At 41.0% G+C, this 25,643-nt stretch overlaps 1 pseudogene; it reads right to left on the reverse strand.

The window, feature by feature from the left end:
• Positions 1–407: 407 nt before the first annotated feature.
• On the reverse strand, positions 408–614 carry LOC123945232 (annotated as a pseudogene).
• Positions 615–25,643: the final 25,029 nt, after the last annotated feature.

Below are 25,643 nucleotides of genomic sequence, written 5' to 3' on the forward strand. Positions count from 1 at the left end.
TAATTAATGCCTTAAGTGACAAGATCTAGCAATGTGTCTAATAAGTTGTTTAGTTTTCAAGTAGTAATGAGCATAAAAATATGAAATATGTGAAACGATTGCCACGTGGTTTGAGTAAATCCCTACTCTCTATTGGTGACCGTGTCAAGGTACTGTTAATATTATGGTAGCTTGTTGCCAAATGCATTATGAAAGGAAACGCTAATTTCAGTCAGAAGCTAGTAAAAAGAAACATGCAATTGCTCTCTCATTCAGGTTGAAAGACCCCTGAATTCTATCCATAGACCACTTACAGGTCTACAGATCCAAAGTAAGAACACCTATTTTAAACTGATAAGAACAGGGGCGCCTGGGTGGCTCAGTGGGTAAAGCCTCTGCCTTCGGCTCTGGTCATGGTCTCAGGGTCCTGGGATGGAGCCCCGCATCGGGCTCTCTGCTCAGCAGGGAGCCTGCTTCCTCCTCTCTCTCTGCCTGCCTCTCTGCTTACTTGTGATCTCTGTCTGTCAAATAAATAAATAAAATATTTTAAAAAAATAAAAAATAAAAAAAATTTAAAAATGAACTGATAAGAACAGATACTACACTTGATCTTAGCTAAAAGGCCGAGAAACAATGGGGAAGAACACCTATTTTAATACATGGAAACTGGAGTGCCTGGAAGTTGTCGGTTTTACACAACTGGTTAAGCTTATGAAATGGCGATGATTTTATTTGAATCTACCATGAGCATAGGGAGGTACCATGGGGGTAGTTTTGGGGCAGAATGGAGGAAACACGTTCACAGGAAAACTGAGAGAGTCCTATATGCCAAAGTGGGTCTTCCCTCTGTGGCTTCCAGACCAAGGAAGCTTATCCCCAGGGCTGAGGAGTCTACCTGTCAAATGGCTTCTTGCCCAACTCCCATTCCGATTCTCAAGTCCCATCACTCATAACTGACAAATGGGACAGGTCTGCTGTTTATTTTTGCCTCTGGTCTTTTGGCCAGACCACAGACTCTTGGATTTGTGAATACACAGTTCTGTTCCTATCCAGTGTGTCCCAACCAGAAAGTCACTGTAATTTTTGGTTTTGTTCCCATACTCCCTCCAAATGTCATTAGTCATATCCTCCTTCCCATTTCTGCCTTGAATAGGCAGTCATTATGATGAAGCCAGGCCTGTTTCAGAATTCCATGAGAACCACAGTGTCAGGCCGTCACAACTCTGGAGCTGGAAGTGGAAAAGGCTGTGATCTGGCTGGCTGGCACTGTCCTTGTGAGTCATTGTGGAAACACTGTCCCCAGATGCTGCTGAGAGGGACCGGATTGCTGGTGAGTGCATCTGTCAGATGAGATCCTGACCCCCTGACATCTTAAAACATTCCATAATATGTGGGATGTTGGGTCTTTCGTCTGGTATCCTGGTTACACTAAAATTTGGGTTGTTTTATTCTATTTTTGGTTCTCTTGCAGTTTCCAATGTGTTAAAAAAAACAAAATACATTTTTTTGGATTACAAAAATAATACATATTCACTGTACAGAGATTGAAAAAGGCAGAAAAGCACACAGAAGAAAATTCTACCAGCCAGAGATACAGATTTTTTTTAATGTGTTGCATTTCTTGTAAGACGTTATTTGGATTATAGTGTATATACTACTTTGGTAAGCTCTGTTTTTTTTTTTTTTTAACTGTAACAGTATAATGCACATAGTCCCATTTTTAAAAATATGAAATTATATCATTTTTGCCCCAAAGGAGATGTTACATAAGATACCTAGTCCAACACACTCTTTCTGAAAATGAGAAAACTGAAATCCCAGGAGGATATGTAATTTGCCCAAGGCTCCTGAGCCACAGAGTCAGAGTCAGGAATGGAACCCTGGATTTTTGTCTTGGCATCCTGCTGCCTTGTGACCTGCCCATGTCCCTGCTCTATTTAATTTCTTTAAATTCAGCCCCTGTAAGAAACTTAAGAATTTGAGGGGGAAAAGCTTTTCCCTTGGAAGGATTATTTTTGATTATTACTTGGAAATTAAAAATTAAAGAAAAATGTCAGTAAACAAAAAACAGACTCTTAACTCTAGAGAACACATCGATGGTTACTAGAGGGGTGGTGGGTGGTGGGATAGGGGAAATAGGGGATGAGGATTAAGGAGTGTACTTGTCCTGATGAGCACTGGGTGATGTATGGAAGTGTTGAATCACGGTATTGTACACCTAAAACTAATATTATACTGTATATTAACCAAACAGGAATTAAAATAAAAAAACATTGGGAGAACAAAAAAATAAAAATTAAAACTAACACCATATACATTTTTTAAAGGAAAAAGCCATTACCAGCTTACCATTACCAACCTAATGACTTAATTAATGTACATGTCTTTAAACTCAATAATGGCTATTTAATTGGCATTTATAGTATGTATATTTTCAAGAAGTGCAAATTCACCTTGGAAAAGTGGGGAAACTGCATATTATAGTACGGAACAGTATAGTATGGCTTGTAGTACAGATAGTATATAGTGTTCTATGGCACATAGTATGGAAAGTATAGGCTATGGTATACTATAATAAAACGAATGTGGATTTCAGAGTTTGGTGGGTTTTGATTCAAATCCTATCTGGACATCTTCCTGGCTATCGGCTCTTGGGAAATGAAACTCTTTGGGTTTTATTTCATCATCTGTAAAATGAAGGATAATAATAGCATTTATCCTAAGATATATCCTAAGATATAGATCTAGAAGAAAGTAAAAGGAAAAAGAGGTGATTGTGATATTTCTGAATTATTGACCATGATATTACCTACTGATTATTTGTATTACTGTACCAAAGAGTTAGGGACAGGGGTAAGGTCTCTCCCTAAGTACTGATGTCAATTCCATAAAAATTGAGAGTCAATCGCCACCCCGATTCACTCCTTCACTATTACCTTCTCATTCTTTTATTTTATAAAATAAAAACCAAATCAACAGAAACTAGATAATTGAAATATTGAAAGACATTGGTAGGAATTCATTTTTCAGAATATTCAAGAGCAGTGGCAACAGGATGTTTTGACTTCAGGGTCAAAGAACAGGGTCAGACTTCAAATAAGAACATGGCTGAGTAAATCAACATCTTTCCCGTGGCCCTCCAGGAAATCCTGCAAAAGCAGAAAGGAGAAGGGAAAAAAAAACTTACTCTATTTTAGGTGAACCTAACACAGCCAGATATTATATGCAGACTCCAAAATATGTGCAAGTAATGTCAAAACAGCTGATATTAAACAAAGCTACAATAAGAATGGGCAGCCTTGCAGAAAAAGGCTCAGCAAGTGGCCAGATAGCCTGAGGTCCGGTGGGGCAGATCTGGAAGCATTAATAAAAATTAATAAGAAGATCTCCTTGAAGTGTAAATTTTTATCTCTCATTTTCAGTAATAATATCAAGATCTATAGTAAGCAAGACTGGCAACAGAAACACCCTTGAACCTGATCAGATCCAAAGAGGATTCTTTGAGTAGAACCACCCAAGGAATGGCAAAGCTGAGCTATGTTTGCAGGAAGTAGTCTGTCTCTGTGGTAGCAGAGAAGGAGCCTGTCTCCGGGTTATGACGTTTGGAAGACAAAACTGGCCCGATTCCTCCTTTCTACACTGTCCCCTGCCAGAAAGCTCTTAGTTCAGGAAAATCCAAGCCATTCAAGGATGGACAGTTTTTAAATGAATTAGCAAAACACCAATACAAAGGTACTAAAATTCTAAATACCATATTAGCACATCAAGTCCATTAGTGAATTAAAAATAATATATTACCTCCAACTAAGAGTAGGATTTGTCCCAATTCAAGAAAGAAAGAAAAAAAAAGTTCCTCTTGAGAGGCACAGAAAAACCAGTTGAGAAAACTTAATATCTGTTCCTGCAAGAAATGCCTAGCAAACTCAAATCACAAGGAAATTTTCATTGCCTTGATTAGAGGTAGTGATAATTAGTACTGTTCATTAAATTTTCTTTTTTTAAAATCTTTTATTTTTTTATTAACATATAATGTATTATTAGCCCCAGCAGTACAGGTCTGTGAATCACCAGGTTTACACACTTCACAGCACTCACCATAGCACATACCTTCCCCAATGTCCATAACCCTGCCACCCTCTCCCTAACCGTCTCCCCCCAGCAACACTTAGTTTGTTTTGTGAAATTAAGAGTCTCTTATGGTTTTTCTCCCTCCCGATCTATCTTGTTTCATTTATTCTTTTCCTACCCCCCAAGGCCCTCACATTGCCTCTTAACTTCCTCATATCAGGGAGATCATATGAAAATTGTCTTTCTCTGATTGACTTATTTCACTAAGCATGATACCCTCTAGTTCCATCCATGTCATTGCAAATGGCAAGATTTCATTTCTTTTGATGGCTGCATAGTATTCCATTGTATATATATACCAAATCTTCTTTATCCATTCATCTGTTGATGGACATCTAGGTTCTTTCCATAGTTTGGCTATTGTGTTCACTAAATTTTCTGGTTTTTCTCCTTTTAAGCACAATTTAAAAATTGTGAATATATTCAACAGGGTTCCTATTTCACACTACGATAAAAAAATTTTTTTTTTTTTAGATTGCATAACAAAACAAATCTTGTAAATAGAAGAAAACACGGGGAAATGTGTTCGTAACTTCTGAAGATTTTCTTAAGCAAGATCTGTATAAAAAATTATTAATCTATTTGGCTGCATAAAAAATGTACTCTTTCTGTACCATGAAGGAAAGTACTCAAAAGTCAAAATACAAGGATGGCCTAAGAGAAAATATTTCTATATCAGTACAGGGAAAGTATTATTATTTAGACCAACACTGTCCAATAGAACTTTCTGGAGTGATGCAAATAATCTCTCTGTGCTACTCGACAGGATAGTCATTAGCTACATGTGCTACTAAGAACTTGAAATGTTCAGTATGACCAGTATGACAAAGGAACTGAATTCTAAATTTTACTTAATTAAATTAATTTCACTTTAAGTAGCAAATAGCAAATATGACTAGTGGTCTTTTATTGGACAGTGCAGCTAGAAAATATTAAAAAACCCTGCAGATAGAGATAGAAATCAAAATAAGTAAACAATAGACAAACTAGCCAACGATATGAACTGACAAGTCATAGGAGAAATGCAAATGGCCAATAAATATGTAAGAAATACTTAACCCTCCTCCTTATTAACAAGGAAAATGCAAATTTAAATGTAATAAGATTCTTTGTCGTAAAATTTCAGAAGTTATTAATATCCAGGTTTGGTGAAGGTGAAGGGAAATAGTTACTTTTCCTCATTGTTGGTAGAACTACATTCACACAGCCTTTTGGATGGACAATTTAGCCAGATCCACCAAAATTGTAAATGTGCATATCCTTAAGCTAGCAATTACTAACATTTCTACAGAACTTAAAAATTTGTTCAAAGATTCACCTAGAATAGAAAGCACAAAAGGAAAAAACATCACCTAGATTAGAACACATGTAAGGAAAAAACATACGCAAGGAAAAAAACTTTTTGAAAAAGAAAAACAAAATGAGAGGAGGCTTTTATCTCACCAGAAATCTCTTTCCTAGAAAAAAATACTAAATATGAGCACAAAAAGGCATAGATTAGGTGTTCATTAAAAAACGACAACAACCAGCAGTGCCTGGGTGGCTCAGTGGGTTAAAGCCTCTGCCTTCGGCTCAGATCATGATCCCAGGGTCCTGGGATCAAGCCCCGCCTTGGGCTCTTTGTGTAGCAAGGATCCTGCTTCCTCCTCTCTCTCTCTCTCTCTGCCTGCCTCTCTGCCTATTTGTGATCTCTGCCAAATATATAAATAAAATCTTTTAAAAAATGACAACAACCAGACAAATTTGAGTTTTGATGATATTCAAGGATAACTTGAACTGTCATACACTGATGGAGGGAGTGGAAATTGGTGCAATCACTTTGGACAACTGTTTGATGTGTGTACAAAAGCCAAACAAAGGTATACCTTAGGGATATATGCAGCAGGAATGCACATATTTATTTGTATCCAAAGACAGGACACAAGAACATTCAGTATAGCACCATTCAAATAGCCTCAAACTGGGGACTCCCCACACATGTCCATCAATAGTATCATGGAATGATAAATTATAACATATTCATATGCTGGAAAACTCTATAGCAATGAAAATGAATGAACTATTGGTATGTGCAATCATTTAAGTAAAACTCACAAATATTATGTGAAGTAAAACAAGCAAGACATAAGAACACCCTTCAAATGATACCATTTATGCAAGAGTCACAAACAAGCCAGAGTGATCAGTGGGGTAAGCAGGGCAGGAGTGGTTATCTTCGAGGGAAGGGAGAGTAACTGGGCAGCCATGCCAGCATTTCTGTCCCCTTATAGCATCTGGTCCCTGGTCTTTTCCAGAAGTGGGGCATATTTTCCACAGGTCCATCTCCCACCAAATGCTCCATCAGAGGAAGAGCTTTGTTTCTCCCTGGCTCACTTACTTCTGAGACCCATGCACTGAGAAACAGAAGCTTAATCTTTTCTGGCCCCATGCTTTCCTGCTTCATTTCACTTAGTCTGAGGTGGAAACCCCAGTAATGAAACCATTTTTTGGTTGTATTTTCTGGTCCCCAGATGGAGGTTTGCACTGGCATCTGGCTAATGAGTAATGGGTTTAGAACTGTGCCTAGCACATACTAAGCGCATAGGTAGGTGTTTGCTCTAATTATTATTATGCTTTACATATCTAAATGGGACATTTACCTCCCTTCTCTCATCTCCAAGGCATAATAAGCATATGAAGAATTTCAAGATATCCCAATATGCACCTACGTTCCATAAAGTCTACTTCCTTCCATAGCCCATCATTTTAAAAAAATGTTTATTTTGATTAGAAATGTTTCAAATTTAGAAAAAAAAAGTACAAAAAATAATATTGCACTCATCCAGAAAGCTTCCACCTCCCAGATTTAACAGAAGTTGGTATTTTGCTATATTTGCTTTAGCTCTCTGCGGTTTGGTTTTTTTTTTTTTAAGTAAACAGAAATAACTAAGAGTCCCTCCTCTCGATTCCTCTTTCCTCCCCTTTCCCTTCCATCACCGAAGGTTCCACGTTCCTGAAGTTAGTATAAGCCATCCCCATTTTTGTTGTAACTGCATCTATTAGACAATATAGAGCCCAACTTAATTATTAAACTATTAACTGGAAGTTGAAATAATATACAATCATGACTTCTTTCAAAATGTCTTGAATAAGCAAAGAAAAAAAAAAAACCTGTCCATTGATGGTAGATGCGGAGTGAAGGGGCCCTGATACCATCCAGGATATTTCCTGCCTTGTACAAAAGTCTTTCTGCATAAATAATTCCTGGGACCATAGCCCATCTGTAAAGCTCCTTTCAGAATTTTAAGCACTGGTGTCATCCACCACAGTGACCGACAACACATGCTTTGCAGAGTGTCCAACAGCTGAATGATCAAGGTATCAACTTGTGGGCTACAGCACTTACACGTGCCACACGCTAGCGGCTACTGGCCTGTTTGCCGGAGGCCAGGGACAGCTGTGACCTGTAAGTGAAGACCCCGTGGTTACCCAAACCCCTTCTTACCTTCAGAGAGCTGACCCTGGGCTCTTTCTGTGACACTCACTGGAATTTGTAACAGTTATGCTGGACAGGTGCCCCAACATCTGTTCGGCTAAGGACTCTGGGCTGTCACATATCACGTGACATTAGAGTTGATGAGCTGTGCTGGTCCTCAAGTCTCCTGTACAACATGGCTTCCCACCTCTCTGGAGGGGCTCCTTAGATGGGGCTCCTGCCTCTAGTCCCTAGAGGGAAACTCCCCTGGGGCTTGTGAATGCCTTGGTCCCAGCATGACATCTGTTTATTGTCCCTACAAGAATTTCTGAGAAGCTCCATATACAACCCTGCAACAGCTGCAGTGTACACCGTGCCATCTAGGAGGAAAGACACAATGGGACCCGGGGTGCCCCCAGTGCACAGAAATGGGGAAGTGCTGAAGGAATCCAGGCAAGGGAAGAGGTGCCTTTAGAGCTCTCGACATCAACTTTGGTCCCACCCCTGCTGGGCACAGCTATCAAGAAGATGAAATATGAGTTCTCCAGCATCTCTGGAGGGCCCTTGCTGGAACTCACAATGATGACCTTGCAAGTGGACTCCCCCCTTCTGGCACCTTCTCAGTGATGTCACATAACAGGCTTTCTGGGGGTTGGAGCCAGTAACTATGGGGGTCAGAACCAGTCGGGAGAGCCAGTAACAAAACAGACCTAGACATACCCTCTATTGTCATTAAGAATCTCATAGCTTGGAACAATATAAGCACACAAAACTAATGACAAATAGTTGTGAGAGCTGTGAGGAAAGCAGCATGATAGAGATAAGGGCGCCTGCTTGGAAGTGTGGCCAGGGAAGCCCTGTTTCCTGGGATTTAAACTGAGATGGAAAGGACGTTTAAGAGCTAGCCCTAAAAAGTCAAGAGAAAAACCATTCTAGTCAGAGGGAACAGCAAGTGTGAAGATCTTGTGGAAGGAAAGAGACTTGAGGCTTGAGGACTAGGAGAGGAGGGGTATTGGATGGGACTGGAAGGGGTGAGAATTCTGCAGAGGGTACCAAGTAGCCCATGGTAACCATGCTGAGTTCTATAGGTGCAGTGAAAGTCACTCTAGGGGATCAAGTAGGGGAGTGACATGCTAGTGCTTCTATTTCAGGAATACCCACTCCTCCATGGCCGCCTATGGAGAATAGGGGGTAGGAGTGGCAAGAGCCAGTGAGAATCACCTCTCTCCAAGTGAGAGAGAATGGTGATTTGGCCCAGAGAGGTGGGAGAGGGTGGGATGAGCATATGTTTTAGGGGCAAAGCTGATGAGACTTGATGACGGGTTGGATGAAGGGGAGAGAATGAGGGAAATCAGGATGATGGCCACGTGTCTGGGTTGAACTTGCTGGATGGTGCTGCTTCCTGACATGGGGAAGTATGGGGGAAGACCACGTTTGGGTTTCTCAAGTCCAATTTTCAACATATGGAGACTGAGTAGAGGTTGAGGTATAAAATGGTCACACCGCCAGTAGGAGAGTCAGCTTACTAAGGAAATGTCAGATGGCCACAAGCACTGGGTCCCCATTTGAGGTTTAAAATCATAAACTACATGTGAAACCATGTCTCACCGTGTTTAGCTATTTAGGTGCTGGCAATAAGAGGGCCGGTGATGAGCTCATCACCAGTTAGGGTCTTGCCAGCTAATTAAGATGAAGGCAAAGAGGGGAGGTAACTTAGTTGACTCTTGAACAGGCCTGTGTTTGAACTGCATTTGAACTGTACCCAATTTTGTAAGTAAATACAGCACAGTACTATACATGTATTTTTTCTTTCTTATGATTTTCTTCACCACATTTTCATTAGCTTACTTTACCTTAAAAATACAATCTATAAAGCCTAGATCATACCAAGTAGGTGGTAATAAACTGTTTCTGCTATCAGTAAGGCTACTGGTCAGCAGTGGGCTATTCATAGCCAAGTTTTGGGGGAGTCAAAATTACACTTGGATTTTTAATTGTGGGAGCCGGCGGGCAGTGCCCAAACCCCTACATTGTTCAAGGTCAACTGTATAGTGATTGCAGTAGAGATGATTAAGGGTTCATCAAAATCTATTTTCCTCTTCTTGGCACCATGTTTGGACTACATTTCCCAGATTCTCTTGCAGTTAGACGTGACCACATACCTGGTTCTAGCCAACAGAATGGGAAAAAAGATCTAAGGGCCACTTTCAAGCCTGGCTGTCGATAAGCTTGCATACATGTGTTTCCATGCTTTTGTCCCCATTCAGCTGACTGTTTTGGTGACCTCCAGAGGAACTTTGGAAGCTGGCCCTTAAGGATAGTAGAATTGCAGCCACCTTGTGTTCCAGAGATCTGCTTAAAGTCCCCTACCATGCACATAACACTACCCGGAACTCCCTGGACTGAGTCAAAAAATGTCTCTTATGTTGAGCCATTACATGTGTGGGTATATTTGTTACCAAAGCTGTGAAGGGATGAAACCTGATTGATCTGGGGGCCACTGGGGGTCCAGCTTTTCACCTGAGACCTTAGAGAGCTGAGTGGGTTGTCTGGAGGAAGTAGGGCAGGGTTTTCAGCCAGAGAGACATATCAAAATCACCTGGAGACCTTAAAAAAAAAAAAAAAAAAACAAAAAACAAAAAAAACAGCAAACAAGCTGATGCCCAAGCTGTCCTCTGAGATCAGTTGAATCAGGAGATCTGGGGGAAGAACAGGGCTCCGACATTTGTTAAAGATCTCCAGTTGATTCCAATGTGCACCCAGAGTTCAAAAACCATGAAACTGGAATGAAAACTTAGGTAGCCTATTTATGGATCTTTGTCCCAAAAGGTTCTACACACTTTATATGACCCATAGGACACTGGAGGAGCCTCACAGTTGGGTGAGGGACACTGTACCCCACCCTTGACAGAAGACACAGGAGGACAACTGTTTTTAAGAACCAGAGCAGACTGTGGACCCTGTGGAATGCCAACCAATTACAGAGAATGGCCAGGAACTGGCATCACACTTTTCCCACCCCAGCCCCAGTATAGGTCATTGTCAAGGAGAAAGGAGGGGAGAAGTTCTTGAATTAGATAAGATGCAACTCTAAAGAACCCATTTTGCCCACAACTGGCTAAGATTTACATTCCTTTCTAATAGGAGAAATTTTTGTTTAAAGATATATTTAGACACTGTATTACATGGTTTTAGAAATGTGTACCTGCTTGAGTGCATTGTAATCGTGAACATTTTATTTGAAATCAGCCTCTTTTGTCAAGTCTGGAGCTCAGCATGCTGGTGAGGTCTTCAGGTCTTGCTCCATAAGGGAGGAATCTGGCTCAGTTCATGCATCTAATTTTTGCCAAGGAGCTGCCTGAGTCCTCTTGCCCAGGTTAGCTGGTTTGCAGACATAATGCAGTGTTAATCTATTGTCTTAGCTGTTGGGTAAGTCAAAGGGTATATATCTGTGTCCTTGTCTAGACTGTCTCAGCTTCCTCTGTGGAATGAACCACAGTGCTTTTTGCTTGATAGTAGATACTTTAAAATACTAACAGATTAAGGGACAATGGTGAATAATACGGAGAACATTAGGAGAAGGAAAGGAAAGGTGAATTGGGGGAAATCGGAGAATGAGATGAAGCAGGAGAGACTGTGGACTCTGAGAAACAAACTGAGGGTTTTGGAGGAGAGCGGAGTTGGGGGTTAGGTGAGCCTGGTGGTGGGTATTATGGAGGGCACGGATTGCATGGAACACTGGGTGTGGTGCATAAACAATAAATCTTGGAACACTGTAAAAAAATAAAATAAAATTTTAAGAAAAGGGACAATGGTGACTGTAATAATAATGAACATGATAATTATAATAAGAAGACATATTCTATTTATAGTTGTTCAATGGCATTGCTTACTTATAAAGGCTCTTCTGTGCCCTTTTCCTATAAATGGACTTGGCTGTAATTTTTAAAAACCAGTTTAAATTCAACTGTCTCTTGAATTTCCACTGTCTCTTGCCTCTTTTATATTTGTAGATGTTTTCTTAATTTGTATATATTTGTACATATAATATTGTATATTATACCTGTATAATATTTATACATTGTGTAGATTTTTATAGATAGAAAGTAATACAAAGAAAAATATTTTATTACGCTGAAAAAAAAAAAAAATAAATAAAAGAAAAATATTTTAGGCAGTCCCTGCTCCTACCATCCTGACAACCTCTGTTGAAAAACTTAAAATAATGTATGCACAGGTACACAGTCAATGTTTAAACACTGTGTGAGGGTATGAAATACCAATGAAAGCTGCCTGTGACACTCCCTCTGCCCCTTGTCCTCATCCCTTTCCCCAAAGAGAGACGTAACTACTGTTGAGAGTTTCTTATTATTCTTTGCAAAAAGTGAAATGTGCATATGCCAAGACGGAATTGAAAAGATTCTTTTTTTGTAATTCACACAGAAAGGAGCCTGTTATATCCACTGTTCTGAAACTTGCTTTTTTCAAGTAACATATCTTAGAGATCATCTCATATCAACATGTGTGGATTGACTTCATTTATTTTATTTTATTTTATTCTATGTATTTATTTATTTATTAAAGATTTTATTTATTTATTTATTTGACAGAGAGAGACGCAGGGAGAGAGGGAACACAAGCAGGGGAGTAGGAGAGGGAGAAGCAGGCTTCCGGCTGAGGAGGGAGCCCAATGCAGGGCTCAATCCCAGGACCCTGGGATCACGACCCAAGCAGAAGGCAGACGCTTAATGACTGAGCTACCCGGCACCACATTTTTTTTTAATTTTAAAGATTTTGTTTATTTATTTGAGGGAGAGAGACAGAGCTCGAGCAGGGGGAGGAGCAGAGGAAGAGAGAGAGGAAGAAGCCGACTTCCAGCTGAGCTGGGAGCCTGACTCAAGGTTCAATCCCAGGACCCCAAGATCATGACCTAAGCCAAAGCCAGACACTCAACCAACTGAGCGACTCAGGAACTCTGGATTGACTTCATTTTTTGATGGTAGCAGAATATTCTATAGAATGACTGGGATATAGTTTATAGTTTACATAACATTTCTTCTGGATCCCTCTCTTATTTTCGGATTCTTGCCATTTATAAATAATGCTGCAATGGACATCCTTGTAGACCTACCCGCAAAAACTTTTGTGGGTAAATTTTATATGCTAAACTCAAAAACTATCTTAAGAGATCATTTATGGCTTGGATTATAGAAACTGCACATTCAGGCCATAAGAGAGGTATATCCCTGAGGTTATTTATCTTAGCAATACATGCGAGGCAGGAAAAGAACATTTGCCTTTCTGCACTGCCAAGTTCTAGAGTCAACACGAACAGAGGAGAGCAGTACAGGAAAGCTACACTTTTCTTCACTTCTAGAGTCAACGCTACAGGGATATTTCTGTCCCTGGGTGACCAGAAATGGCCCAGGAACTTGTGAATTCAAAGCACTTTTTCTTGTCCTCAAGCTTACTCACTGCATCTGTCCTTTGCTCTAAGCAAGGAGATCTGAGACAAAAATAGACAAGTGCCTCTTGTGGAACCGAACTGATACCCTGCCTGTAAAAGCTTGAGAATGCACGTTAAAAAACTGCTTAATATGTAGTACAGCAAATACAGACGATATCACATGTAAAATTTCCATTGGGATGAAAGGGTTCTACCTAGTCTTCCAGTTTCCCTTCTCAGAGGGAGCCACTGTTGTTACTTATGAAAATTTGAGAGAAGGATTTCTCAACCTTGGCAACGTTGACATTTTGTTCTGGAGAATTTCTTTGCTGTTAGGGAGGAGGAACTGTTCTCTGCACTATGGTAGCATACTATACTATAGTAGCATCCCAGGCTTCTACCCACCAGAAGCCTATAGTGTCTTCCCACTAGATCCCCCTTCCAGTTGTCTCCAGATATTATCAGATGTTCTTCCTGTGGAAAACCACTGGTCTAGGGGCACCTGGGTGGCTCAGTGGGTTAAAGCCTCTGCCTTCGGCTCAGGTCATGATCCCAGGGTTCTGGGATAGGGCCCCACATCGGACTCTCTGCTCAGCAGGGAGCCTGCTTCCTCCTCTCTGTCTCTGTCTGCCTCTCTGCCTACTTGTGATCTTTATCTGTCAAATAAATAAATAAAATCTTAAAATAAAAAAGAAAACCACTGGTCTAGACGGACAGGCAAACAGACACATATACACACAAACAACATTACTATATTATTAATTATGTATATATCATATAGTGAAAGTTGGGACTGAAGAGTGTTAACGTGAACATCTTTTTTTTTTAAAGATTTTATTTATTTGAGAGACAGACAGAATGACAGCGAGTGAGCCTGAGAGGGGGAAGGTCAGAGGCAGAAGCAGACCGCCAGCTAAGCAGGGAGCCGATGCGGGATTCGATTCCAGGACTTCAGGATCATGACCTGAGCCAAAAGCAGTCACTCAGCCAACTGGAGCCACCCACAATAAGTATAGGGTTTCTCATTGAATTTAATCTTGGTTATTGAATTTTTAAAATGGTCTATACTTAGTGCTTAAGGAAAAAAACTATTTGAAAACATTTAATTTAATGAGGTTATACTATTTCTTTTTACACTGTAGCTTGAATTAATGTATTTCATATTCTTGTGTAGTCTAACATAACTCAGATTTCTACATACCTTAAAACCACAGATGGTAGGTGCTGTTGGAATTGCATCTTCTGTAACAGTTGTCAATAAATTTGGAATATATATATATATACACACACACACACAGTATATTTTTATAGTATATTCTTAAAGTATATACTATAGTGTATAATGAATATATATACCGAATATATTCTCTTACACAATTGAACTATATGTCATTCACCCAATCTCACCTTGATAGGTATTCATTTCTTTTTTGAATCATTTTGCTGCTCTAAGCAGTTCTGCAATGAATATACATATTTCTATGGGGTAGATTCTTAGATATGGAATTGCTGGTTCAAGGGTATGTGCATGTAAAATTGTGACCGATATTAACCAAATTGCCTTTCAAAGAGATTGTGTGCTCTCACTAACAATATATGAGGGTGCCTATTTCTATATGCCCTTGCCAATGCAGTGTGTTAACAAACCTTTTCATGTTTTTCAATCCAAAAAGTGAAAAAAATGGAGTCCTTCTGTAACCTCAACTTTGCCACTGCGTTCCGTTCTAGTAAAGGTATTCTGATGAGAAGTTGCTCAAGAATTCACCCTTTTGCAGATCCAAAGGCCAGGACACAGAATGCTAGGGAAGAATTTTTCTGAACCTCTTCAGTCTTTTATTTGGCAGGCTGAGTTCAACTTACCCAAACTGCTGAACATTTGCAAACGCTTCTCAAAGAGAGGACCCAGCCCCTTGAAACAGTGTGCTTCATTCACAAGCAGCATAATTTCTGGAAAGATATGTATATGTTAAATACTTTGTTGCCATTTTCTCTAGTATTCACCCTCTCGGTGTTGAGAGGTGTTGTCTGCTTTAATCTCTGTACCGAATTACAGATATACATGATCAAATAAAGTCAAGACTAGAATCAAACCTCATAAAAATCTTGCCTACAGCATGTACCAAAAAAAGACAGTCGTGCCAAGGCTATGCAGGCCAAGTGAAGCCAGGGGTTGTGCAATTACCCAGCAGAGGTTGAAATTTCTGACAAAAACAGGGACCTCATTGAAAATGTAAGCATAAAAATGAAGCTTCATTAAAAAAGGGGGGGCATTTTGATACTTCTCTAATGTGAACATTGAAAACCATGGCTTCTGACCTCCAGTATTTCCTTCCTCTGTACAGCCCAGGATAAAATAGATTTTCCATTCTCAGATTTTCTGGGTTAGTCACTTTGGCTCTTACTTGAACTAAGTTTTCAAGCAGTTGCATCAGACCAAAATGTTCCACACTTTGCTGTTGCCTGATTGAAGACAAAGATCCATTCTTTTTACTCAGGGAACATTGATCCAAGCCTACTATGTGTTAGGTCCTCAGCTAGACTCCCGCCAAGGCAATAATCCATAAGATGTCTTGGGGTTGGTGTCAGGCCTCATGTTAAAGAAGATCATCTGAGAGGAGAGGTTGGGAGCCAAGAGTATAGAGAAGATTTGCCAGTTTGCCCAGAGGCCCATAGAACCACGAGCAGGAGCTCTTGTGGTTTATCAGAGTGCAGTGAGGGTTCAGTTAACAGAGCAGTGCCAAGAGCTGGACTCTGTCCACCCCATGCAGGGCCATATGGGGGCTGCACTGGGGAGCAGGGTGAACCAGGAAGAGCTGTGGGAGAAAAGTTTTATAGTAACAGAAGGGTAAGATGCCCCTGGTTCTTACAGGAGAATGTGATTTGTGTGTTGGATAATTGTGTGGACCAGTAGGGATACGAAACCTATTAGGTTCAGGACCCGGTTGGGTCTGGTTGTTGAAGGAGCTAGCTAGGGCAGTGGGCATGCATGTCTGGTGAGAACTGGGAACCCATGGTTAGGACTCTGGGAAGGTCAAAGATGTCAAGGTAGCACATGGTACTTCGTGCCGGTTAGGTTTCTTACTGAAATTTTGTGTCTCTTTGCCCTTGGGATCCCAGGGTTGGCACTGAGAGGAGCAACCAAATTCCTACAACAGATAGTCTATCTATAAGCCTACAATCAACACCTGCTGCTCAGAGCTTTCTATCCACCCCACCCCCACAGTGATTGGATCAGAACCAGTCATGTGACCTAGGCCAGGTTCACCTTTGGGATCTTGCAAATAAAATTTAAAGAAAGCTTTTTCTAAGGGGAAATTGTCTTAGTTCCTTCAGGCTGACATAGCAAAATATCATAGGCTTATAAATAATAAATTTTTTTTCTCACAGTTCAGGAGACTGGCAAATCCAAGATTAATGTCTGGACAGATTCATTGTCTGGTGAGAGCCCATTTCACAGGCTGCTGGATTCACTCTACCCTCGCATGGCTGAAGGAGCAACGGAGTCCTCTTTCTTAAGGGCACTAATCTCATTCATGAGGGACCCACCCTCAATACCTTATCACTTCCCAAAGACCCTACCCACCTCCTAATACCATCGCAATGGGGATTAAGTTTCACAGCATGCATTTTGGGGCACAGAACTGGGTAAATGAGGAGAAAGAGTGGATATGTAATTTTTAGCTCCCGAATCTTTCCGTCAAACAAGCCAACAAATTCTCCCTCTTTTAACGTTTGGCTTAAATTGATTTGACTTGGGTCCCTGTCACTTGAAGCTAAAAACTGCTGACTAACATTCTGACAGACAGTTGCCTCTCTTGCACATTTTGAATGAGAAGGGAACAATTTGGGCTTACATGTTGGCAATTTAATTTATTGCTCTTTTATTACTATTTTACCTAGATAACACAACACATCAATGGCTTACCAACCTTCCTGAGGCCCCAACTTTCCTCCAGCCATAATTGCCCTTTTCCTGTTCTTTGGACAAAATAAGCTCAGTCCCATCTTGGGGGACTTTATCCTACTTTCTGCCCGAGACCCTCTTCCCCAGGTCTTCATTTGTTCGGCTCCTTTGTCACTCAGCTATGTGTCACTGCCTCAGAGAAGCCATCCCTGAACCCCCAGCTAAGATATCTACTCCATTACTCTAGTTGCATGTTCTTGTGTTATTTTTGTCATGGTCTTTATCATCGTCATCTGACATTTTCTTGTTTATTTATTTTTTATTGTCTGTCTACATGACTAGAAACTTCATGAGAACATGAATCTTCTCTGTAGTCCCAGGACTTAGCAAGGGGCCTGGCACTTGTAAGAGCTCAGGAAAAGTTTCTGGAATGCATCAGGGAAAAACAACATGCACAGCTATGACTGACATGGGTACATGTAGGTGCTTCTGTGGGGGCTTTATGTAGATTACTTGATCCTCAAAATAACTTTCGATAAGGATTATTGTCACCCTATGTTTACAGAAATCAACCTTTGGAGAGCTTGAGAAACTTGCCCAAAGTTACATGCCTGGGAAATGGCAAAGGCGTGATCTAAACAAAGAATATTACCCTATGACCCAGCAATTGCACTACTGGGTATTTACCCTAAAGATACAAACATAGTGATCCGAAGGGGCACGTGTACCCGAATGTTTATAGCAGCAATGTCTACAATAGCCAGACTATGGAAAGAACCTAGATGTCCATCAACAGATGAATGGATAAAGAAGATGTGGTATATATACACAATGGAATACTATGCAGCCATCAAAAGAAATGAAATCTTGCCATTTGCGACGACGTGGATGGAACTAGAGCGTATCATGCTTAGTGAAATAAGTCAATCGGAGAAAGACAACTATCATATGATCTCCCTGATATGAGGACATGGAGAAGCAACATGGGGGGGTAGGGGGATAGGAGAAGAATAAATGAAACAAGATGGGATTGGGAGGGAGACAAACCATAAATGACTCTTAATCTCACAAAACAAACTGGGGGTTGCTGGGGGGAGGTGGGATTGGGAGAGGGGGAGCGGGCTATGGACATTGGGGAGGGGAGGCGAATCATAAGAGACTATGGACTCTGAAAAACAACCTGAGGGTTTTGAAGGGTCAGGGGTGGGAGGTTGGGGGAACAGGTGGTGGGTAATGGGGAGGGCACGTTTTGCATGGAGCACTGGGTGTTGTGCAAAAAGAATGAATACTGTTACACTGAAAAAATAAATAAAATGGGAAAAAAAATAAAAAAAAAAAAGAATATTTTGACTCCACAATGTGTGGCCTTACCTCTTCAGTGACTCCCAGATTTGTCCCAGTCTTCTAAAGTTCTGACAGATAAAAATCCTTGCTAGATTTTAGGTTGCAGTTTGGGAATGATTTGTATAATGTGGCTATCACAGAGAGAACTGACTTTGCTATGGGATCTTGAGGGACATATAGGTCTAGAACAGGTCTAAATGGACATCCTATTAGACGTGGTAGAGCCTGGTAATTCTCAGGATGCATATTGAAAGAAATTACTAGGGGGAACTAGGACCGTTGCAGTCTTTAGAATAAACATCTATGACAGAACTACACAAGCAAAGCGGACAATAGAGAGAGATCATGATTGCATATGCATGGGGTAGACATGAATGGGATACTGGGGAGGGGAGTGAAATGTACCTCCTCTTTCGATGGAATGTAGAAAGTGAACAGAATAAACTCAAGGTTTGGAATGAGTATAATTGACAAGTGAGTGTATTGTTAGTTGTGGAGAGAATCACAAGTCTGAATAAACTCTGTGCAGAAGATAAAAAAATACAGTATAACAAAATGACAACATATAATAGAAATCGAAAGACTTATTTGAAGTTCAATTGCATAAAACATCCAGCTGTCAAAGATTCCATTTTGTACGTTTTTAAAGTTTGTTTAATCTTTATGTAGACTTTGACACATAAGAATACAAATTGAGCAAAGGAAAGTTCTTTTATCCTCTTCTTTGAGGATCTGAATTCATCCTTTTCATCATCAGGCATTCGAGAATAAAAGCCCACATGATATTCAAATAAGAAACGTGAAAACAACATTTTTAAGGCCTGAAAAAGATGTAATAGGTAACGTTGGAAGTTAAACATGTGTGGTGTGTGTGTCTGTGTGCACGTGTGTGTGTTTTACATTTTGATATTTTGGAACAACCACATGGCAGCCATGGACGCCTTTGCTTTGTGTAGTAAATGAAACCATTTTATCTTCTGCGTTTTCTTTTCCTCTTAATTCAGAACAATGACCATCTCAAAACATACATAAACATTTCACCAATAGTTCTGATGTTGGCCAGTTTGAAGTTAAGCCTGCTATTGTAAGATACTGTAAAAATGTCTACCAGGTATAAGAGTTCCAGATGCTAGTTATTATTGTGGAGTTGAGTAAATGATCAGATACTAAAATATTCTCTTACCTAAAAAATTTTTTTTTATCTTAAAATGATTTTAGACTTACCCAAAAGTTATCAACATCATACAGAGCTTTCACCCAGTTTCCTCCAGTGTTATCTTACATAAGGATAGTGCAATGATCAAAACCAGGAAATTAGCATTGGTGTAATCCTATTAACTACAGGCTTTATACAGATTTTCCAGTTTTCTCACTACGGTCTCTTTTTTTGCACAAGGATCCGATCCTGAATCCTATTTTGCATGTAGCTGTCAGTTATTTAATAGAATGTCCTTCAATTTGTGTTTGTCTGATGTTCTTACATGATTAGATTCAGGTTATAACCTTTTGGCAAGAATGCCAAAGAAGGGATGTGCCCCTCTCATTGCATGTCATGGGGTCCATGAAGTCCATATACTTTGTTACTCCTTTACTTGGTTACGGTGGTGCCTGCTGGGCTTCTTACTATTTTCCTGTTTGTAATTAATGTCTTACAGGGAACTACTTTGAGACTATCTGAATGTCCTGTTTCTCATCACCCTTTACCCACTAATTGTTGCCTCTACTAGTGGTTCTTGCCTGCAACAGGTTGTTAACTGTGGTGTTTCCCTAAAGGGGGTTTATGTATTGCTCCCATTCCTTCTGCATTTTCCCCCCATGGGAATTCTCCTGTAAGCAAGATCTGTACTTCTTCCCTTGTTTATTTATTCAATCAATTATTTATATCAGTATGAGCTCACGGATATTTATTTTATTCTATAGGTTATACCCAATGCTAGTGTTATTTGTTACTCAGATTGTTGTAGTTTTTGCCATCGACAGTGTCTCTTTGACAGCCCCCCACCATTTTTTGAGCAAATCCTTACTTTCTGGCACCATAGGTTTACCCAGTTTGTTTTCCTTTCCCAGTCCTGGAATCAACCATCTCTCCAAGGAGCTCTGGTTCCTTTTACTGGAAAATGGCATTTAGTTATTTATTTTAAGATTTTATTTATTTGAGAGTGAGAGAGAGCAAGCTGGAGCATGCCTGAGCAGGGAGCGGGTAGAGGAAGAGGGAGAAGAGGAGCAGGGAGCCTGACATGGAAATTGACCCCAGGACCCGAAGATCATGACCTGAGCTGAAGGCAGATGCTTAACCAACTGAGCCACCCAGACGCCCCCGGAAAATAGTATTTTGATCTGAGTGCTCATCATGGAACTTGGAATAGAAAAGGAATGCACTAGAGGTCTCTCTCTTCGCACACATACAGTAATGATTTTAACTCTAAAAAACCTGTGATGTTCAGCATGAAGTGGATTATGTTTTTGTCCTTAGGTTTAATTTAAAATACGGAATCTTGGTTTTCTCAAATATTTACAAGTCATTAAATCTTACGTCAGGTTTACAAGTAAAATATACAAGTAAAGCAAGTGACTTTACAAGTACGATGTAGTTTTTATATGTGATATTTCTAAAAAAGACACAAAGTTAAATTTGGAGAATTCACTAATTTGGGGTAACACATTTGAAACCTTCCATTTTGTTTTACATCTCTTTAAAAATTCAAGTACAGTTGACACAGAATATTACACTCCCTTCAGGTACACTACACAGTGGTTCAATATCTCTATACATATGTCATCATACAACACTATTACAACATCATTGACTATATTCCCTATGCTGTACCTTTCATCCTCGGACTTATTTATTCCGTAAATGGAAGCCTGTACTTCCTACTCCTCATCACCCATTTTGCCCATCTCCCCACGTCCCTCCCTTCTGGCAACCATTAGTTTGTTCTCTATGTTCTCTACTTGTTTATTCACTTGTTTTGCTTTTTAGATTCCACATATAAATGAAATCATATGGGATATGTCTTTCTCTGACTTATTTCACTTGGCATTAATGCCCTCTAGGTCCATCCTGTTGTTGCAAATGGCAAGATCTCGTTCTTTTTATGGCTGAATAATATTTCATTATATATACACCTTCTTTATCCATTCATCTACTGATAGACACTTAGGTCTCTTTCATATACTGACTATTGTAAATAATGCTGCAATAAACACAGGGGTGCATATATCTTTTCAAATTAGTGTCTTCATTTTCTCTGGGTTAATACCCAGCAGTGTAATTACTGGATCACATGGTATTTTTACTTTTTAATTTTGGGAGGAAACTCCATACTCTTTCCCACAGTGGCTGTGCCAATTTGCATTCCCACCACCATGTCCTCACCATCACTTGTTATTTCTTGTCTTTTTCTCTAGCCATCCAGACAGATGTAAGGTGATCTCTCTTTGGGGTTTTGATTTGCATTTCCCTGACGATGAGTGATGCTGAGCATCGTTTCATGTGTCTTTTCCAACTGAAAACCTTCCATTTTTAATCTGTATTCATACAAGACAGACTTCATGAAAAATATTTGAGACACTTTGCCAGGTCGACACCATATTTAATAAATATTAACTTTGTGTAAGTGTCAGGGACACAAGATTAAACATGGCATGGTTCCTATCTTCAAGCAGCTCACAAATTAAAAATCCTTTGAGGTTTCCCTGGTTGAGATAACTTGCTTTTTTCTATTTAATCCATTCTTTTTACTGTCCATCCCTCTCATCATTCTTCCACTCCATAAGCTATTTCCCTTTTTCTCCAGCCCTTATACTGCAGCTTCAAAATTCTGATTAAATTTCTCCTCCTCCAGAAAGCCCTCCCTGAATTATCTGGTCTCATCTAATTGTATCTTTCTCCAACCACAAGGCTAAGGACACTTAATATCCCACGACCACCTCAATTTCAACATAGACAGAATGGAACTCATCACCCTTGCTTGTCCAGACCCCTCCGGAGTGTCCCCACTTAAGTGATGCTGCTATTATCCACCTGAGAGTCCAAACCAGAAACCTGGGGACAAAGAGAGACTCCTCTACCTTCCCTAACCCCTCATTCAGCAAAAGCAAGCAGGTCAATTCTACCTTTCAGCTATCTCTTTGCTTTGTTCCTCCTCTCTCCTGTCAGGTAACCTTATTTAGGTCCTTTTTCTTCCTTATCTCAGTTACCCTCTTTCTTGAGTGAGTCTCTTTAAAAGCAGATGCCAAAACAAGGATTTCGGTGTGGATTTTTTATTTGGAAGGTGATCTTGGCAAGGGCTCTAAGGGATTGAGGATGTGATATACGGGAGATGAGGAGAGGCAATAAAACGTGGTTGAGTGGGTCACCACAGAGGACAACTGGGGCCCAATCCACTGTGACCCCCTTCCCCACCCTTGAGAGACTTTGGGGAGCATGCTTCAGAACTCTCTTCCTGAGGAAGCTGGGGTATCTGTCTACTGACCCAAGCCCTCTCCTAAGGCCAAAGTATGCCCTCGATAGAGACACACAGGAAGGCATCAGGATGTGTGGAGACAGTCTGTGGAGATCTCTGGGCATGGGAACTATTTGCGTGGGGTGCTGTCACAGCAATGGCCATGCCTCCTAACTGGTCATCCTGCCTCCAGTCTTGGTCTCTCTCACCAACTCTCAACTACTGCCCTAAGCGATCCTTCCAAAATGTCAAATAGATCAAACTATTCCACCATTTGAAGTTTGTCAGTATTTTCCTTTGCTCTCAGAAAGAAATCCAAAGGCCTAGCTGGATTTGCTAAGACTTTGCACTGTCTCACTCTTCTAGCCTTTTCTCCTACCACTCCTGGGCACTTAATCCAGAGTCCAGGCATCAGGCACATGATATTAACCATGGTTTCTCTCTTGAGCCACACTCATTGCGTACAGCACTCCTTCTGCCTAAAGGCTGCTCATAAATATTTCAGGAACCTTTATTTCCTTCTCTATTATGGGCCAGGCACCATACTAGGTATTTTGGATCAACGAAGAATGAGTCACAGTTCTTGTCTTCAAGGAGCTCCAAAGAGGAGGAGACAGACGTACATACAGAAGCACTTCAACCAGGCACCATATTACAGCAATGCTCTTAGAGAAAATGATGCCCAAGTGGAGACTTGAAGGATATAAGGGGGGCTTTACCAGGCACACAGGAAGAAAAAGCCTGGTGTATGCAAAAAAACTTCTTAGGAATGAGGATGATGAGGTGTCTGGCAGGAGGAACGAGGGCGATGCTGGCCAGGTGGTCAGGGATTCCTGCCTCCAAGAGATCTTGAATTTTAGTCTTCAGATCAAGACAATGAGAGGGCCCCTTTTTCATCCTTCGGAAGGCTTTGTAGTTTCACTATGGGACTGCCTCCTCTAAGGAGCCCTCCATAATTATTTTTCCTTCTTAGATACTCATCTTCTGTGCTTTTCTGGTGTCCTTGAAAACCTCTCTCTTAGTGGTTAGCAGACTGGCTTGTGTTTTAAGCTGTATCTCTCCCGTGGCCTTTCAGCCCCTTCAAAGAAAGGGCTGTTCTTTTTCACTTCCATTTCATAGTGCCTACTACAGTGCTGAGTCCTTTCAGTACAGACATCCTGGATACCTGAGTGCGTGAAGGAGGCTGGAAAGAGTTGGAGGACTGAAAGACATTGCTTCTCACAAGTTCCCTCCAAACCAGTGACATACACAAGTGTTCTGCACATGATCTATGCCAAAGTGAGTGCTGGAAGTTGCTAGAGACACTGAACTTCACGTACATGCTTTTGAGACCTGAATAGGAGCTGCAATGATTTTAAAAAATTGGTTATTTTAATCTCAAATAATAGTGGTTATGTTTTGCTAATGTATTTTACAATAGCTGTGCTCTGGAATTTTACACTTTCTCTTCCTCCCTTCCATTTTCTTTCCCTCCTTTCCTTCCTTCCTTCTTACCATTCCCCGACATTCTTAGACAAGGGCTTTGACATACAGGAGGTGGCAGGGAGAGAGGTGCTCTCTTAGGTGATGCAAACATCCCCCCCCCCCCATTTCTACTTTGGCTGAAGTCATGACCAGCTTTTCTGTCTGGTTTTCTGGAGTGGCCAATAGCATTTGAATGGGTAGGGGGTGGGTAGTCTCAGCTAGATTTCTGTGTCCCAGGAGGGTCAGCTTCTAGAGGGGTGGGAGATGGGTTGGAGCAATGGGAGGGTGAAAATCTCTTTTGGAATAGTCTGTTCTCATTGTCTCTCTTCTCCTTACAGGATAGGAAGGCAGGGGGAATGAGAGAGCTATTGCTCACTGTCTCTTCCACTTCAGACCCTAGGCTTTGAAGGAAAAGTATCAAAGTCTTCTATCTTCCTGGAGCAGTCAAAAGCAGCTGCCTTATGCAGCTTCTGGCAGGTTAAAATATGCATTTTCACACGACTCGCTGATTTACACCAAATTTTAATGTGTTTTCAAAACGTGCCTATAGCCCTTGCTGCTGGTTCTTCCGAAAACTGATACTATGGGACTCTGAGCAGAACTCCAGGTTTATTTTCCAGGGTCTGGTGTTTGCGTGCTGCTTTTGTAATGGGTTCTCCCCAGTACCTTGCCGCGTCCTTGAGAGGAAGCCTTCGAGCCTCCAGCTTCCTTTGTAACTTCCTAGTTCCTCTACCCAGCCTCTGCACATCTGCTCACCCAACCCAATCACTTTGTCTCAAAGTGCTGCCCTACTGAATTTCTCATCCTCCGATGAAAATAACCATTTGACTTTGTGTTCCTTGCATAGCACCTCTGGGTGCAGATGTAGGCAGTGTAGCTGTAGAAGCTCTTGAGGTTAGCGCGCTTCAGGATGCAAGGAACAACAATGGCTCAACCTCCTGATGACCTTTGTCAACAAAACCAATAACCCCACAAAACAGAAGGGCAGTTCCAAGCACGTCTCCTTTGCACCTCAGAAAAGACCATTGCACCTCAGAAAAGACCACCGTACGTATGTAGAGTGATTGGGAGTTCAAATCCTCTTAGACTGTGACCTCAAAGGGTCACTTTAGCGCTCAGCTTCCCTTTCCTCGTCTATAAAATGGGAATAGAAAGTGAATCTACTTCATGGGGGTTGTTGTAAGGAATGCAAGAGCTCTCACGTGCAAAATGTTCGGCCCATAGCTTGGCGCTCAAGGCATACTATAGCTATACCTGCTAGAAATTGCTATTATAAATACTGCAGAGTAGGAGGTTGTGTCTCTACCCGAACATGGGGCGCTCGGCTCGCCCGGCTGAAAGGGCTGCCCACTCCAGGCCCCTGCAAGTCCTACTGTCTCCGGGCCCGGGTCCGAGCAGCCGCGGAACGCCAGGGACCGGAGTCCCATTGTGTTTGCTCAGTGAGGGTGACCGGGCGGCGGCCCAGACGCGAGCACA

This window comes from Meles meles, chromosome 6 (assembly GCF_922984935.1).
Source record: "Meles meles chromosome 6, mMelMel3.1 paternal haplotype, whole genome shotgun sequence".
Lineage (NCBI taxonomy): Eukaryota > Metazoa > Chordata > Mammalia > Carnivora > Mustelidae > Meles > Meles meles.